Source organism: Pelodiscus sinensis, chromosome 19, assembly GCF_052426305.1.
Source record: "Pelodiscus sinensis isolate ZL-2025 chromosome 19, ASM5242630v1, whole genome shotgun sequence".
NCBI classification, from domain to species: domain Eukaryota; kingdom Metazoa; phylum Chordata; order Testudines; family Trionychidae; genus Pelodiscus; species Pelodiscus sinensis.
Genome location: NC_143070.1, coordinates 25,274,050 through 25,290,726, shown reverse-complemented (window position 1 = coordinate 25,290,726; position 16,677 = coordinate 25,274,050).

The window sequence follows — 16,677 nt, the reverse complement described above, 5'->3', positions numbered from 1 at the left end:
AGCCAGGAGCCTGCCGCCAGCCTGCCCAGGACCCGGGACCCCCGAGGCACGCCACAGACCCGCTCGCCTGCATCGCCTGTGAGTACCCTCGTGTTCCCCTTATGTGTACGGGGGGCTGGGGCGAGAGGGAGCCCCGGGACCGTGCGCCTGGGCCTTGCCCACCACGGAGCAGCAGCTGGGGATCCTGCAGGGGCCCTGGCCTTGCAGAGGGGAGCTGGGTTTCACACACCTGGGCCCCTGGGGAAATTGACCGCTGGTCTTCTTGCACCACAGCTGCAGCACCTGGGCCTGCAGGGCGCACCACACCACCTGCAGCAGCCGCCCGCGCCCGGGCAAGCAGGACAGCCAGGAACCAGGAGGACTACCAGAGGCGGCACCTCCGGTTCCTGGACCGACAGCTCCGTCTCCAGGACCACTGGGTCCAGGAGGACCTCAGGCTGCGCCGGAGGAGTCTGGAGGCCCTGGAGGAGCAGGGCCGTGCCCTGCGAGGCCACCTCCAGAGCCTGCTGGACCGCTTTCCATTTCCTCCTCCCCCTGCTCCCCCTCTTGCTCCCCCTCTTGCTCCCCCTGCTCCCCCTGCTTCCGCTCCTGCTTCCGCTCCTGCTTCCTCCACACCCCCTGTCCCCTCTGCCCCCCCCTCCACAACCATTCCCCACCGATGCCCCCGGACCCGCAGTGTGGCGAGACGGGAGAGGCAGCCGGACTCCCACCCCTGAGCTTTCCTTTCCCTTCCTCCCTTCCCTCCCCTCCCCTTCCAGCTCCCTCGTCCCAGGTTTCCCCCTCCCTTCTCCCACCTTCATTCCTCCCTCCCCCCACCCCAGTTTTGTGAAATAAACAGACGTTTATGTTTGAAAAACAGGTGTCTTTATTTGACAGTAGGTAGGGAGGGGAAAGGGGAAGGGGGGGGTAGGGTGGAAGAAGGCCCCGGTGGGGCATGCAGGGAGAGGTCAGTCCTCCTCCTCCTCCACCTGGAAGCTCTCCCGCAGGGCTTCCCGGATCCGAATGGCCCCCCGCTGGGCTTCCCGGACGGCGGCGGTGCGGGGCTGACCGTAGTGTCCAGCCATGCGGTCAGCCTCAGCCATCCAGGCTGGCAGGAAAGCCTCCCCCTTCCGCTCACACAAATTGTGAGGCACACAACATGCCGCCACCACGGGAGGGATGTTGTGCTCGGCCAGGTCCAGACGGGTGAGGAGGCATCGAAAGCGGGCTTTCAGTCGCCCGAAGGCCCCCTCCACCACGATGCGGGCCCTGCTCAGCCTGTTATTGAAGGCCTGGCGGGAGGGATTGAGGTGCCCCGTGTAGGGCTTCATGAGCCACGGCTGCAGTGGGTAGGCGGCATCCCCCACCAGGCAGACGGGCATGTCCACGTCCCCGACCCTGATGTGGCGGTCGGGGAAGAAGGTCCCGTCCTGCAGCCGCTGGCACACGGAGGAGTTCCGGTACACCCGTGCGTCGTGTGCTTTGCCGGACCAGCCCACATTGATGTCTGTGAACTGTCCCCGGTGGTCACACACGGCCTGCAGGATCACGGAGAAGTACCCCTTTCTGTTGACCTACCGGGACGCCGGGGCACGGATGGGGATGTGCGTCCCGTCGATGGCCCCCCCGCAGTTGGGGAAGCCGAGGGCGCCGAATCCCCGGATGACGGCGTCCGGGTCGGCGAGGCGGACCACCCTGCAGAGCAGCACCCGGTTGATGGCCTTGACCACCTGCGGAGAGAGACACAGCAAAGCGCCAATCAGTGGGGCGCTCGGGTGGCTGGGAGCGTGCGTGTCCTGGCAGTGCCCCGCGCCCTACTCCCGGAAGCAACCCCCCTGGCGGCGTGTAGTACGGCCGGGACAGCCCGACCCCTCCGGTGCGGGGCGCTTTCGCCTCCTCCCGCCCCCCCCTTTGTCCCTGGGGCGGCCCATCCCCTTCTCGCAGCCCCCCTCCCCCCGGCTCGGTGGCCGACGAGCGCCGTACCTGCATGAGCACTGCTCCGACGGTGGATGTCCCCACGCCGAACTGGTTCCCGACGGATTGGTAGCTGTCCGGCGTGGAGAGCTTCCATAGGGTTATGGCCACCCGCTTCTGGAGGGGGATGGCGGGTCTCATGCGAGTGTCCCTTCTTTGCAGGGCAGGGGCGAGCCACTCGCAGAGCTCCAGGAAGGTGTCCCTCCTCATCCTGAAGTTCTGGGTCCACTGTCGGTCCTCCCAGAGCTCCAGGACGATGCGGTCCCACCAGTCGGTGCTGGTGTCCAGACGCCAGATGCGGCGGGGCACGCCGGTGCCAGGGCGCCGCCGCGGCTCCTCCATGGCCCCTAGGGCGGCCAGGCGGAGAGGCAGGGGGCTGATGTTCACCAGGTGGTGCCAGGCAGCCTCGAGCCATTGTTGGCAGGCTTGCAGCAGCAAGTCCAGAACGTGCACCAGAAGGTGCAGGGCGAGCCGTGGCTCCATGTTGCCACCTGCGGCGGTCCCCCCCGAAGGGAAGCACCGACACAGACGGGCACCTAGACCGACGCTTTGCTGTCCCTCGGCGAGGTTGGCAAGCAAGCAGGAAAAGCTGAGAACCGGCTGTCCAGGGGGGGTCCCTTTAAGCTCGAGCCTCAGATAGCCTCAGACAGCAGCCACACAAAGCAACTACTGACCTGATGCCCTGCCAGAACCGGTTTCAGCTGCCCTTAAATGCCCCCCTGCGTCCAATCAGTGTGGACACGCTAGTTCTAATTAGCAAAACGCTAATTCGAACTAGTTTTTAGTTCTAGACGCGTTAGTTCGAATTAGTTTAGTTCGAATTAACTAATTCGAACTAAGTTAGTTCGAACTAGCGCCGTAGTGTAGACGTACCCTCAGAAAGGATGAGTAGGAATGGTGTCCCTAGCCACTGTTTGATGATTCCCTGTTGTGTTCATTCCCTTTGGGGCATCTGGCATTGGTTGCTGTTGGAAGAGAGGCAATTGGGCCTTCAGTCTGACCACCATGGCCATTCTTATGGAGCCCAGCTATTCTCAGTGGGGACAGGTGACAGAGGGTATGTCTACACTACAAAGTTAGTTCGAACTAACGGACGTTAGTTCGAACTAACTTTAATAGGTGCTACACTAGCGCTCCGCTAGTTCGAATTTGAATCGAACTAGCGGAGCGCTTAGTTCGAACTAGGTAAACCTCATTTTACGAGGACTAACGCCTAGTTCGAACTAGCTAGTTCGAACTAAGGGCTGTGTAGCCCTTTAGTTCGAACTAGTGGGAGGCTAGCCCTCCCCAGGTTTCCCTGGTGGCCACTCTGGCCAACACCAGGAAAACTCTATGCCCCCCTCCCGGCCCCGGACCCCTTAAAGGGGCACGGGCTGGCTACGGTGCCCGTGCCAGGTGCAAGCCTGCCAGCACCCAGCTAGCAGACCCTGCACCTGGCACGGCACAGAGCCACCCACCCGATGCCCCCCAGCCCACCCCCTCTTGCCGGGACCAGGCTGGCAGCTCCCGGGAGCTTGCCCTGGACCGCAAGAGGCGGGCACCTTCCTGGGCTAGTGCGGACATCGTGGACCTCGTCCACGATCTCCGCACTAGGCACAGGAAAGTGGCCGTCTAGGGCAGGAGAGCTGCCAGCCTGGCCACCCAGGAGCAGGTGTGCATGAAAATCAAGGGGGTCCACTGAGACCCCCGACCCTGAGCCCTGAGCTTACAATGGCCGTACTGGGTCAGACCAAAGGTCCATCTAGCCCAGTAGCCTGTCTGCCAACAGCGGCCAACCCTAGGGACCCTGGAGGGGATGGACCGAAGACAATGACCAAGCCATTTGTCTCGTGCCATCCCTCTCCAGCCTTCCACAAACTTTGGGCAGGGACACCACTCCTACCCTCTGGCTAATAGGACTCCATGGACCCAACCTCCATCACTTTATCTCACTTCCCTTTAAACTCTGTTCTAGTTGTAGCCTTCACAGCCTCCTGCAGCAAGGAGTTCCACAGGTTAACTATTGGCTTTGGGAAGAAGAACAACTTTCTCTTACTTGTTTCAAGCCTGCTACCCATTCCTTTCCTTTGGTGTCCTCTAGTCCTTCTTTATGGGAACTCAGGAAGAACTTTTCTGAATGCACCCTCTCCACCCAACCCCTGCTTTTAGAGACCTCTATCCTGTCCCCCCTCCGTCTCCTCTTTTCTAAGCTGAACAGTCCCAGTCTCTGTAGCCTCTCTTCATCTGGGACCTGTTCCCAACCCCTGATCATGTTAGTTGCCCTCCCCTCTCCCAGCCTTTCTCTTCCCCTCTCCCACCTCCTTTTCCCAGTCTCCCCCAGTTTTTTTCAATAAAGACAGAGTCAATGTTGGAAGAAACGTTATCTTTATTTTGTACATCAATAAGAAGGGGGGCTAGGGAAGGGTAAGTGGAAGGAGGTGAGGGAGGAATAGGGTACGAGCCCCCGATGGGGAGGACTGGGCTGGCTCTGCGGGCTTCTGGGGGTGGAAGCTCTCCTGCAGCCCCCCAATTACTCCCTCTCCCCAGATGGCAGCCTGCGGCAAGTGCAGCCGGGCTGATGGCCGAGTGGTGTGATGTGCCCAGTGTGGGCACTCAGGGCACTCCAAGCCAGAACTTCTTTGCAAGCGGGGCACCCCTTAGAACTGTGTGTCCAGGGTGGGGGTCGGGACCCTTTAAGCGCAGCCCTTGGCTAGCCTGAGACAGCATCTCCATGCTCTAAGTCCTCCTTTTATGCCCTGCCGGCACTGCTTCCGGCCATCCTTAAGCCCTGTTCAGAGTCCACTCAATGTGGACTTGCTAGTTCGAACTAGCAAAACGCTAGTTCGAACTAGTTTTTAGTTCTAGATGCGTTAGTTCGAACTAGCTTAGTTCGAATTAACTAATTCGAACTAAGTTAGTTCGAACTAGCGCTGTAGTGTAGACATACCCAGAATGAGGAGCAATGATCTCAAGTTGCAGTGGGGAGGTATACATTGGAGATTAGGAAAAACTATCTCTACATGAGTCAGTAATGCCAAGCTGTTGCCAAAAAAATGCAATGTCAGGTCTCATTAACAGGGGGAGAGCATTCAAGTCATAAGAGGTGATAGTACAAGTGTTTTTGGCACTTGTCAGGCCTCAGCTGGAGTGCAAGGAGGTTTAACAGGTAGTTCGATTTAGGTCTTTAATTCGAAATCCCTGCTGCGTGTAGATGCAGGCAGTTAGTCCGGAATTGTAAATTTCAAAAAGTGGCGACCGGCCGGGAGGATGAAAATCAAGCATAGGATATTTAAATCCCAGGATTGATTTGCAACTTCGAATGCCTACATTAGCCTCCCTATTTCGAAATAGGGGGTTAGTGTAGACATATCCATCTTGATCACCAGTGTATAGACAGGACCTGGAGAAATGGGAAAGGATCCAGAGGCGAGCGACAAAGCTGATGACGGGGATGGAATGCAGGCCTACGACCACAGGCTGAAGGAACTAGGCATGGTTAGTTTGGACACAAGGGGATTGCCAGGAGGACATAATAATCTACCAATACTTGAAAGGCTGCCACAAAACAGATGGTGCAAAGTTTTCCTCCCATACCACAGAGGGAGGACCAGAGGGGATGGGATCCAGCTGCAGCAGAGCAGCTTTGGATTGTATCTCAGGGAAAACCTCCAAAGTAAAATCACAGACGAGCAGCGGAACACAGAAGCCCAGGCAGGTTGTGGAAGCTCCTTCCCTGGGGGTTTCAAAAGGAGGCTGGAGCCTTTCTCGTATGGTTTGCCTCTTGGTAGGGGAGTGGGCTAGATAGTCCTTGTGGTCCCTTCTAGGTGATCTTCTAGGGGCTTCTAGGATTCTATGATTCTAGCAGAAAACACACATGGCGACAGCACAGCCGGCCTCGCCCACCCCAGCTGCCCCCATCTTGCTCTCCCCTGGACTCAGCTCTTCCCTGCTCCTGCTGAAAATGGCAGCTGCCTAACAAAGGCACAGACGTTACATTCCAGCAATTGCGCCTGGGACCCCAGCACCACATGTCCCTGCTGGGCCCCTCTCCCTTCCCTCCCGTTGTTCTCCGCTGCCCTCAACTTGCCCACTAGCAGCAAAATAAGATCTGGACAAAGCAGGGTCTGAGGATGCCCCTTCTGCTTCCCATGCGTAGACCAGCATGAATATAAGTCCTGTCAGTCAGGGGTCCTGGGCCTTGTCTCAGTGCAGGGGACTGTATGTGGTTATAAGGGCCCATCCAATCCAACATTTCTGTCTGTGAGCTCTGAACTGTCTGAGACTCTCCGGGCCTTGTAGGTGTCTGACCAGGTGCCAATGGCAGTCAAAGGTCAAATTCCCATTGGCCATTGGATATGGCCCTAATGATGATCTTATCACCTGTGCATTGTGCTGTGTGGAGTTAGGGGCTTAGCTCTTCTTTTATGTGGCCACATTTTTTCCAAGAACATAGGCTCAGTCCTGCACGAGAGAAAAACCAGCATTTAGAAATGAGGAAGAAAATTTACCAAGACACCTGAGCTAATGTCCAGATCTGACCACTGCTCCCAGGTCATTCTCCCCTCCCCTGTCATTTATGATCCTGCTGAGATGAGGAGGGACTGCGGGTATCAGTAGCAGGAAGATGGGTACAAAGGATAGCAATCAGTGGCAGTTAATTGAGGTGCAGAGGGGAGCGGTGTCCAAAGGGAGCCTCTGGGGTCAGAGTCTCCTTTTTATGGCACATCATTGAACTCCTATCTGAACAGCCGGGCTGAGCCCCTGCCCCTAGAAAAACGCTGAAAAGAAACATTAATTCTCAGCCCATTGCCTGCGCTGAGAGAGCTCGGGGGATCTGAGGTGGTTCAGGTGCGGCTCTGAATGGAGTTCCAAAAGCAGCCTCTGTATTTCCCTGCTCTGCTGCAGCCCCTGTGTGACCTTACCCAGATCATGTAGAGCTAGAGTTTCCAAGGTGTTTTGATGTCTGAGGATACATGTACACTGCACGGTTATTTCAGAATAAGAAGTACTCCAGAAAAGCTTATTTCAAAATAGTGTGTCTACACTACAAAAAGCTTCAAAACTGATCCCTAATGTGGATACATTACCTCAATTTAGAGCCCCAGGAAGCGGTGGCCAGTTATTACTTTCAATGGCTCTGAGAAGGAGCTATTTTAAAATAGCAGCAGTAGAGCATCCACACTCCCGCTATTCTGAAATAGCTATTCCAGAAGAGCCGTTATTGTTCATGGAATGGGGTTTACGGAATCCGGAATAAGCCTCCCGTTATTTCAATTTTGTTTCAAAATCATGGGACGTCCGTTATTCTGAAATAAAGTTGCTGTGCACATGTACCATAAAGGTGCAGATAGGTGCCCAATGGACTGTAGAAATGTGCCTGGGCACCGACCTTTCAATTGCAAATAGGCATGTAGGTGTTTTTGAAAATCCCACTAGACACCTAATTACACCTTTGGGGGCCGACAGACCTTCCAAACTTTCCCCCTTCTACGGATGCAGCTGGAGGCTAGTGGCACTTTCATGGGTGCTTGCCATGAGTTAGGTGTCTGACTCACATGAACATCCTCAACTGTTTTCTTGCTCCTTCTGCATTTATCCCAGGGCAAGTTCCATCAACAGCACTCGCTGGCAGGAACGTCCATGCAAACAAGGGATTTCTACTGAATGTTACACACTATTCATGGGCAGCAATGTCTGAACATTTAGGCCCTGATCCAACAAGGCCCTTAAGTTTGTGCATCACTTTTAGCCTGCAGTCAGCTTGCAGTCACCAAAGCCTTAATCACACATATTGGTGCCAAAAACCTGTTTCTAAAAGGCCAAACAAGAAACAGAAACAATGTCATTGATCAGTGTGTCTGGTCATAACTAACCCCAGTGAGCAATGCACTTCACAAACATATTTATCGTAACAGACAGAACTATGTAGCACTTTAAAGACTAACAAGATGGTTTACTAGATGATGAGCTTTCGTGGGCCAGACCCACTTCCTCAGATCAATATGTGGAAGAAAATTGGCACAAGCATATATACCAAAGCGATATCATAAAAATACGTATCCAATATTTTTGAACAACCTATAAATCTGAGGTCCGTTTGTGGGCTGCTGACAAACGGGAAGAGATGCTGAGCTCACTGGACACATTATATGCTGCACATGATCCCCCATCTCTGCTTTTAGCCCTGTTGTCTTTTCTTTGGCCCATATTGGTCTCGATCTCTTGCCTTCTATACATGCCTTTGCACTCCCTGAAGACTTACTGATGTCACTGTTATTCCATGTTATTTCTGTAGCCCTGCAGTGCCCTGGACATGTCGCATGGTCCCCGCCTTGGAGCTCCCAAGCAGGGCTGGGCTCAGGAACTCACTAATGGTGCGTATACACAGCAGGGCTTAACTTGAAATAAGCTATGCAAATTGAGCTACATGAATTATGTAGCTTATTATGAAATAGGGAGCATCTACACAGCACTTATTTCAAAATAGAGCACTCTTCCTCTGACTTCCCTTACTCCTCCTATTATGAGGGTTACACAAGTTGGAGTAAAAAGTCCTCCAGCTTGACATTAGTTTGACACTATTTCAAAATAACTGTCTGTTGTGCAGACAAGGACTAAGTTATTTTGAAATAGTGTTGCAGTGTAGATGTGCCCTAAGACGTGTGTGGAGGGGCTTGAAGGAGAAATCTACAGGCCTGGGGCAGATGCTCTGTGTGGGCATCCCAGGCATGGAGCCAGGCGCAAAGACGGAAGGATATCCGTTGGGGGATGGGCGAGGCAAGAGACTGATGTGGAGGTAACACATGGGAAGGAGGATGGGCGAGGGTAGAGACAGAAGTGGAGATACTACATGGGTGAGGGATGAAGTTTTTCCTGGGCGCCTTCCCGGGGGCTGGTGCCATTCACTCAGCTTGGGCTCCTTGATCCACAGTCCTGGGACTGGGCTCTGCCTCCCCTTTCCCTGTCTCAGCCACCAATTCCCCTTCCCCACCTCCTCTCCCCACACCTCCCCCCATGGGGTTGCCTGGGGGCCGTGGAGGAGGCACTAACACATGAGGATCTAGGTCTCCTTCCCAAGAGCAGTCAGAAAGTCTGCAGTGATCCTCTGAGTTTGATGCAATGAAAAAAAAAGTTGAGGCCAAACCCTGTCATGCCCATGTGGGACCCTTGTGGGGGAAGCAGCCCGGGAGGGCTCTCTGTGTTGCTCTCCCCATCCCACTGAAATGCTCCCACTGCCAGACTGAGCCCCTCAGGACTGCTAACCTTCTTTTGTTCTCACACAGTAGCCCTGCGAGGCAGGTCAGCACCAGGATTCATAGCAGTGCTGTGGAGCCCAGAGAGACCGGGTCTTGGTTTACAGCAGGGGCGGGGTCCTGTGTTGAGCCAGGAGCCACTGACCCACAGAAAAATCAGTTGGGGGCCTCACACAGGTGAGAAGCAAAAAACCAAAGCAAACCCTTAGTGACATTGTTTCTGGCTGAGAAGCGGAAAGACCCTCCACACATTCCCCTCAGATGCCAGAGCCTGGGGGGCCCAGCCTAGTACACGTTGTGTGCTCCAGCCTTGAGGGGGAACAAAGTGGGTCTGGAGAGCTAGTGCTGGGGGGAGCCCTGAGCCTCAGAGGTTGGATCCAGGCAAGCCTGGGGCCACATCCAGCACCCTGGGCCAGAGGTCCCCCACCCCTGGCTAACAGTGAGAAGTCATGCTGGCATGGCTATGTCAGTTAGATGTGTGATAAACGCACCCACACCACATAACTGTCCCAGCTCACGCCTCCCTGTAGCCCCCTTTGTAGGTACAACTTGTCCCCTTCAGGGGACTGATGCCACCTACACTGGGAATATCACTCACTGCAAATCTCAGCCGCCTCACTGCTTGGCGGGAGGGGCAGTAGCCCATCTAGCCACACAGACAAGGCCCAGCCTCCTCACCCCCAGGCACAGGGAGCTGATGGACCTGAGCTCGGTTCTCAACAGCAGCCTCCCTGCCAGCTATCTGCACCAGCTGCTCTCGCTAGGCGCAGCCTGGAGCACAGTGCGCAAGGCTCCTTCCCCAGCTCCCACCCACAGCCCAGCCGTGTCTGCAACAAGTCTGATGTCCTCGCAGTCAGGGAGCCAGTCTCGTGATGACAGCCAGCTGCTCCCACCCCTTCTGCCCCACCTCATCTCCCCTGCACTCTCCCCCTCCTCACTCCTACTGGAAGCAGCAGCTACCTAATACTGACAAGCATGTTACAGCCTCGCAATAGAGCCTCTTCTGGGCCCTTCTCCCTTCCCTCTGGCTCTCCCCTGCTGCCCTCAGCTTGCCCAGGATCCCCTCCTGTGAGCCCCAAAATACAGCCTGGATGTAGCACGGTCTGAGGATGCCCCTCCCCTATACAACACAGAGACTGGTTTGAAACCCTGTAGGTCAGTTTTACTGGGCCCTGCCACAGCACAGGGGCAGGATGTGGGGTCTTCTCGATGGCCTGTCCAGCCTGACATTCCTACCAGTGAGCGCTGGCCTGTCTGAGACCCTGCAAACCTTCTCGCATGACCTGGCCACCACAGCAGCCAATGATCAGATTCCCTCTGCCATTGGCTCTGGCCCTAACACATGTCTCATCCCCCTGTGTATTGCACTGTGTGTGTGGTTAGGGGTCTAAAAGACCCCTGGATTATTGTCACAGGCAGACACTGAGCTAACAAAATTCTGTTTTGTCTGGGTTTCTGCCATCCTGCCCCGAACATGAAATCGTTGGAAAGTAAATACAGCCAACAGGCTGATCTGAGTGAGGCTGCAGGGACATGGTGAGCTCTGTTGCTCCAGAGGCTGAGGTGCCCAGCCCAGCCCAGGTGCCAGATAAGACTCTGGCAGCAGCTTTCAGTTGGAATGTGGCAAACCTCACCTTCCTGAGGGGAAAGGAGGCGGGAGAAATGAACAGTGTGATTTTATCAGCTCTTCTTCTATGTAGCCACATTATTCTTTTCCCCAGAAAATAGGCCCAATCTGGTGAGAATGAGAGGGGAAAAAATAGCCTTTAAAAATTAAGAGGAAAAGTGACCAAGATCCCTGAGTTAATGCCCAGACCTGCCCACCATTTCCCAGGGCTTCTCCCTGCCCCCATCAGTTGTAATCCCGCCAAGTCGCCCGTGGGGACGAGCAGCAGGAAGATGCAGGTGGTGAGTGCAGGGTACAAAGGGCAGCAACAATCAGCAGTTAATTGAGCTGCAGAAGGGAGCGGTGTCCAATGGGAGCCTCTGGGGTCAGAGTCTCCTTTTTTATGGCACATCATTGAGCTCTTACCTGATAGTCACGCCCTGCGCCTCAGAACACACGGATAGGGTGTGTCATTAAACACTCTCCTACCTGTGCTGACATTGCTCTGGGTGGCTACGTCTAGACTACAGAGCTTTTCCGGGATACCAGCAATATCCCACAAAACTTGTGATGCATCCAAGGAACACGTCCGCTTTTCTGAAAAAAAATTCAGAAAAGCAGAAGCATTCTTTCACCAACCCTGTACACCTCGTTGTATGAGGAAGAAGGCATGTGTCAAAAGAGGTTTTTCTGAAATTTGGCCCCATGTAGATGGGCCAAATTTTGGAAAAGCCTTTTCGGAAGAAAAGTAGAAAAAGATACACAAATCTTTTTCTGACTTTTCTTTGTAGTGTAGACACAGCCGGTATCTGAAAAGAAGATTCTTCAGATGCTACTGTGAAGGGTGTACTATGGTTAAGCTGCAAAATTCCCTGTTCTTTGTCTGATTTCCTGTGAGACTTTAATTAACTTACAATTGGAGTTAGGCTACTAAATGCTTTTGAAAATCACACTAGGTGCCTAATTACATTGTTAGGTGCCTAAAGACCTTCCAAATTCTGCCCCTTAGTCTCTGAGGGTATGTCTATACTACAGCGCTAATTCGAACTAACTAAATTCAAATTAGTTAATTCGAAATAAGCTAATTCGAATTAGTGCATCTAGACCTAAAAAATAATTCGAATTAGCGTTTTGCTAATTCAAAATAGCATGTGCACATTGAGTGGACCCAGAATTGAAGGTAAGGCTGGCCGGAACCAGTGCCGGCAGGGCATCAGGGTCGGACTTAGTGTGTGAGGCTGCTGCTTCAGGCTAGCCAGGGGCTGTGCTAAAGGGACCCAACCCCCTATCTCAGACAGACAGTTCTCAGGTTTCTCTGCTTGCTGGTCTACCTTGCTGTGGGACAACAAAGCATTTGTGTCTCTGCGTGCTCTGCTTGCCCTCACTCGGGACACCCTGGCACTCTACAACATGGAACCAGACTGCCCCCAGGCACTCTGCTGCATCTCGTGGACACGTTGCCGGCAGCCTGGCTGCACTCTCTGCAGGCTGCCATCCGGGAGGACCATTGAGGGGCTGTCAGGATCCAGGGGGCCCTGCGGGAGAGTATCCACCCTGAGGAGTGCTAACAGTCTCCCCTGTCTGCCGCACTGGGAGCTTGTGCCCCATTCCTCCCTCTCGTCCTTCCACTTACCCTTCCCTAGCCCCCCCCTTCCTGATGTCAAATAAAATACACGTATTTTCAAAAATAACAACTCTCTTTATTGAACACAACTGGGGAGGGGGAATGAAACTGTAGGGAGACGGGGGAAAGGAGGTGGGAGAGGGCAGGAGAGAGAGTGGGAGAGGAAAGGGGGAAAACTGGGAGAAGGGAGCTGAAAGGAGGAAGCAAAGGGAAGAAGGGGGAGAGGAAGCTCAGAGATCGGGGTGGGGGTCTCCCTGGGCCAACTGCCTCCCAGCACGGCAAGAGAGGGAGCCTCAGCATCCCTGGGGGGATGGGGAGGAGGGTGTGGAGGTTGAAGTGGGGGGTATGGACACTGAGAGGGAGGGTGTGGAGGTTGAGGAGGAAGAGGTGGGAGGGGGGCAGGTGTGGGAGGAGGGACAGTAGTTGGGGGCAGCAGGCACAGGACCGGCATGGGGCACCATGCTCTGCAGCAGGGCCTGCAGGTGGCAGTTCCTCGCTCAGTCCTCCGCAAGCTGCTCCCAGTGGAGCTGCAGGTCTTCCCACATCCAGGCCTGGACGGTGCGGTGCAGGGCTCGCAGGGCCCCCAGGTGCTGGTCCCAGTACTCCTGCCGTGTGGTGGTGGTCCAGAGCAGGCCACAGGTGTAGGAGCATGTCCCGGGCGGGGTGGTGTGCCCTGCATGAGCAGCTGATGCAGCTATAGAGAAAGAAGAGAAGTGGTCAGTTATTGATCTGAGGGTGACCGTGCCCTGCACCGTCAGAGCCGATGTGTTTGCACAGAGGCCATGGTCAGGATGTCTGGCTCTCCCTGGGACTGGGAGCTTCCCCAAGACGGCACCCATGCCCCTGTGCTGTGTATAGTGTGGCTGGGGTGGGGGGGGGAGATGTCCCCTGCATCTGTGTAGAGGGGGCATGTGAAGGGAGAGCATCCTGCTGGGTCCCACCCCAGGGTTGGTAGTGTGTCAGGTCTCTTCACACATGCATGTGACTATTGGGCCACAGCCCCTCGGTGTCACGCAGCTGGAGCCACCTGCCCAAGGGTGGCATGGCATGTGCTCACATGGGCTCAGGTGGCTGTGTGATCCGTGGGAGGCATGGCCCACATGTGCAGTCCCTGGTCTCCCTCCCCACCTCTCTCCCGGGCAGCGGACAGTGCTGGCACTTACCCAGTATGGCCTCCCTGGATGACCCTGCCAACTCCGGTGCTAGAACAGCTGGTGATGGCCCTACGGTCCCGGCTCGCTGCCTCCCGGGCTGGCGTGCACCACCCTGCCCCCCAGGAGTTGGTCAAGGGAGGGAAGTAGGGGCAGGTGTCAGCCCCTGCTGTGGCGCCGCCCCTAGTGGCCCTGGTGTACGCCTGCCACAGCTCCTTCACTTTCAGGCGCACCTGCTCCTAGGTGAGCCTGTTTCGGGCCATGGTGGCTGCTATGCGGCTGTAAATGGCTGCATTCCTCTGCCTAGTGTGGAGATCATGGACATTGGGGGCCTGCCCCCAAACCTCAATGAGGTCCATGACCTCCGCACTAGTCCAGGAGGGCATGCACTGTCTACGGCCCCTGGATGGTCCCTAGGTGCTGGCTGTCATTGGCTGCCTGGCTTATCCTGGGGCCACTGGGTCAGGGGCAGAGACTGCTGGCAGGCCTGGCTCTGGCAAGTGCTGTCTGGCCAGAGTCTACCCCTTTAAGGGCACCGGGGCTGGGGGAGAGGAGAGGAGTTTTCCTGGTTTGGCCCAGAGTGGCTACCAGGGGGAACTGGGAAGGGCTAGCCTCCAGCTAGTTCGAATTAAGTGGCAACACAGCCCTTAAATCGAACTAGGCGTAACTCCTCGTAGAATGAGGTTTACCTAGTTCAAATTAAGTGCTCCGCTAAATAGATTTTGAAATAATGGGCAGCTTATTCCAATGCCCTGGTAACTCTCGTTCCATGAGGGTTAAAGGGAATTTCAGAGTAGCGCGTTGTTGTGAAATTTGACCCTGTGTAGACAGCACCAAATTATGAAATACGCTATTTCAAAATTATTTGAAATAAGTGATGCAATTTCTGTAGTGCAAGTCACATAGCTTATTTTGAGATAAGGGTGCTGTGTAGACGCGCCCCGATACACGCAGGGAGGGCTACAAAAAAGTCTGCAGGCTGGGGGCAGTAAATCAGGGTGGACATCCCAAGCACAGAGGCAGATACAAAGACTGAAGGATACGGAGAGAGATGAGCGGTGGCCTCAGCAAGAGGTTGGGTGGAGTTAATACATGGGGGGAGACGGCTGAAGAGCTTCTTGGGCTCCTTCCCCCCAGTCTGGGACCATCACTCACACAGTGCTGGGCTTGGGCTCTCCCTTTCCCCTTTCCTAGCCTAGCTACCAAATCCCCTTCCCCACCCCTCCCAATTCTCCACCCCTCCTTCCATCATTCTAAGAGTGGTTTCCTTGGCGCAGCTGAGTTGCAAGCACAAAGCAGCCCATACAGCAGAGACGGGCCTGCTCTCTCTGGCCCCCAGTGACTGTTTCTCTCTTTGCCGTGATCGTAGATTCCCTAGGACAGGAAATGCCTGGAGATTCCCTGCTGCTCGCTTGCCCAGTGGTACTCACTGAGGTCCTGGGCTTGGCTTTTTTTCAGTCAGATCATGGAATATTGGCCCTGGAGAGACCTGGGAATCTATCTGAGCCTGGCCTGAGTAGCAAAATCTCAATAGTATTCATCACCATATAAATTACATAGGTTCCTGCACCCATTTTATTGCTTATGTCTCATCCTCCATCTCAGTTTCCTTTCATGTTGAGGTTTGGCATTGTCAGTCATTTTGGAAGAAAACAAAAACTTTAATTTTTTTATGTTTGGTCAGTGGAATGTGGCATGCTTGTTCCTTGATGCAAGTATAGAGAAAAAGTATGAAAGACCAGAAGATACTATGAAAGATCTTTTATTATATTTAGCTATTGGCCCTTTTGAAATAAAATAATGTTTGTATTATGTTTGCATGGGGGGATATTTTGATACAAATTTAGAGAAAAAATAACTAGCAGGTCCATAAAGAAAATTTTGAAAAAAGAAATATTTTTGTTAGGATTTGCAAGATTTTTAAAGAGTAAAAAGAGAGGAAACCATAGAAAGGAACAAGAGAGTGGAATTTGTTATAAAGATCTGTAAGCCAGTGGGGTGTGGGAACTGAAAAATAATTAATGAATAAAAATACAAAATACATAATACAGGAAAATTTTGTGTTTAGTCAGAGTGGAAATGGTTTTATGGATCAGAAAGTCTCTGGTAATGTGAGAATGAAAAAAAATAAAAAGTATAGAACATCATTAAAGAACAAAAAAATCTGTATTTAGTAACAGTGTCATTAAGATAATTAAGACTGTCAAAATAGGACAATTAAAAAACATAAAAAATAATAGAAAAGAACTAAATAATAGAAAAAAGTATCTTTAGTGACAGTGGAATGTGTTGTAAAGATGAGTAAATGTCTGGTAAACTTACTTTTTGTTTAAATTAAACAAAACAAACAAGAAAAAGGCTTATTGCAATAAATTATTGAATGAGTATACCTGGCAAAAGAAAGGGCCTTGTAAAATATGTAATAAAATGGAAATTATTTAATAATCACATCTCAAAAATCTTCTCCCCAATCCAATCCTGTTAAGGAGAAATACTCCTTAACAGCTTGTGAATTAAGGATCAGAAGACAAAAGTTAGGTGACCAGAACATAACATGAAACCCTCCTAAACTTGCTTTTAAAGTACCTAAAAAGAAATTGTTCAAAATACAAGTTAATCTTAAAAAGTAACCCATTTTTTTTACCAGAAATAAGAAATAAGAATTCTGCTTTGTTTAGCTTGGTTAAAGATAAACGTTATTTGCAATATATTTTATTAGAAATAATGCTGTGTATAATACTTTCAAAGTATAATTGATTTATTAACTGCACAAAGAAGTAAGATAAACATTTTCTTTTGTTATGTGAAGAAGTCATTGCTTTGTAACTACACATTTTTCCTTGGAGTTGTGGTTGTGCATTGTCATGTAAATCGTGGGGCTACATTTGTTACTGGTAGTAAAAAAGAAGTGGCCTTTGCCTTAAAGGTTTTACTGAAAAAATAAGTATTGCTGGTAATTGTTGAGAATTTTGAAGGTGTATCTCACCCGTGTGGCATAAGAAGGAATAGCATTTTTTTTAAATTGTATTTGAACACCAAGGCTACGTCTACACTGGCATGATTTTCCGGAAATGCTTTTAACGGAAAAGTTTTCCGTTAAAAGCATTTTCG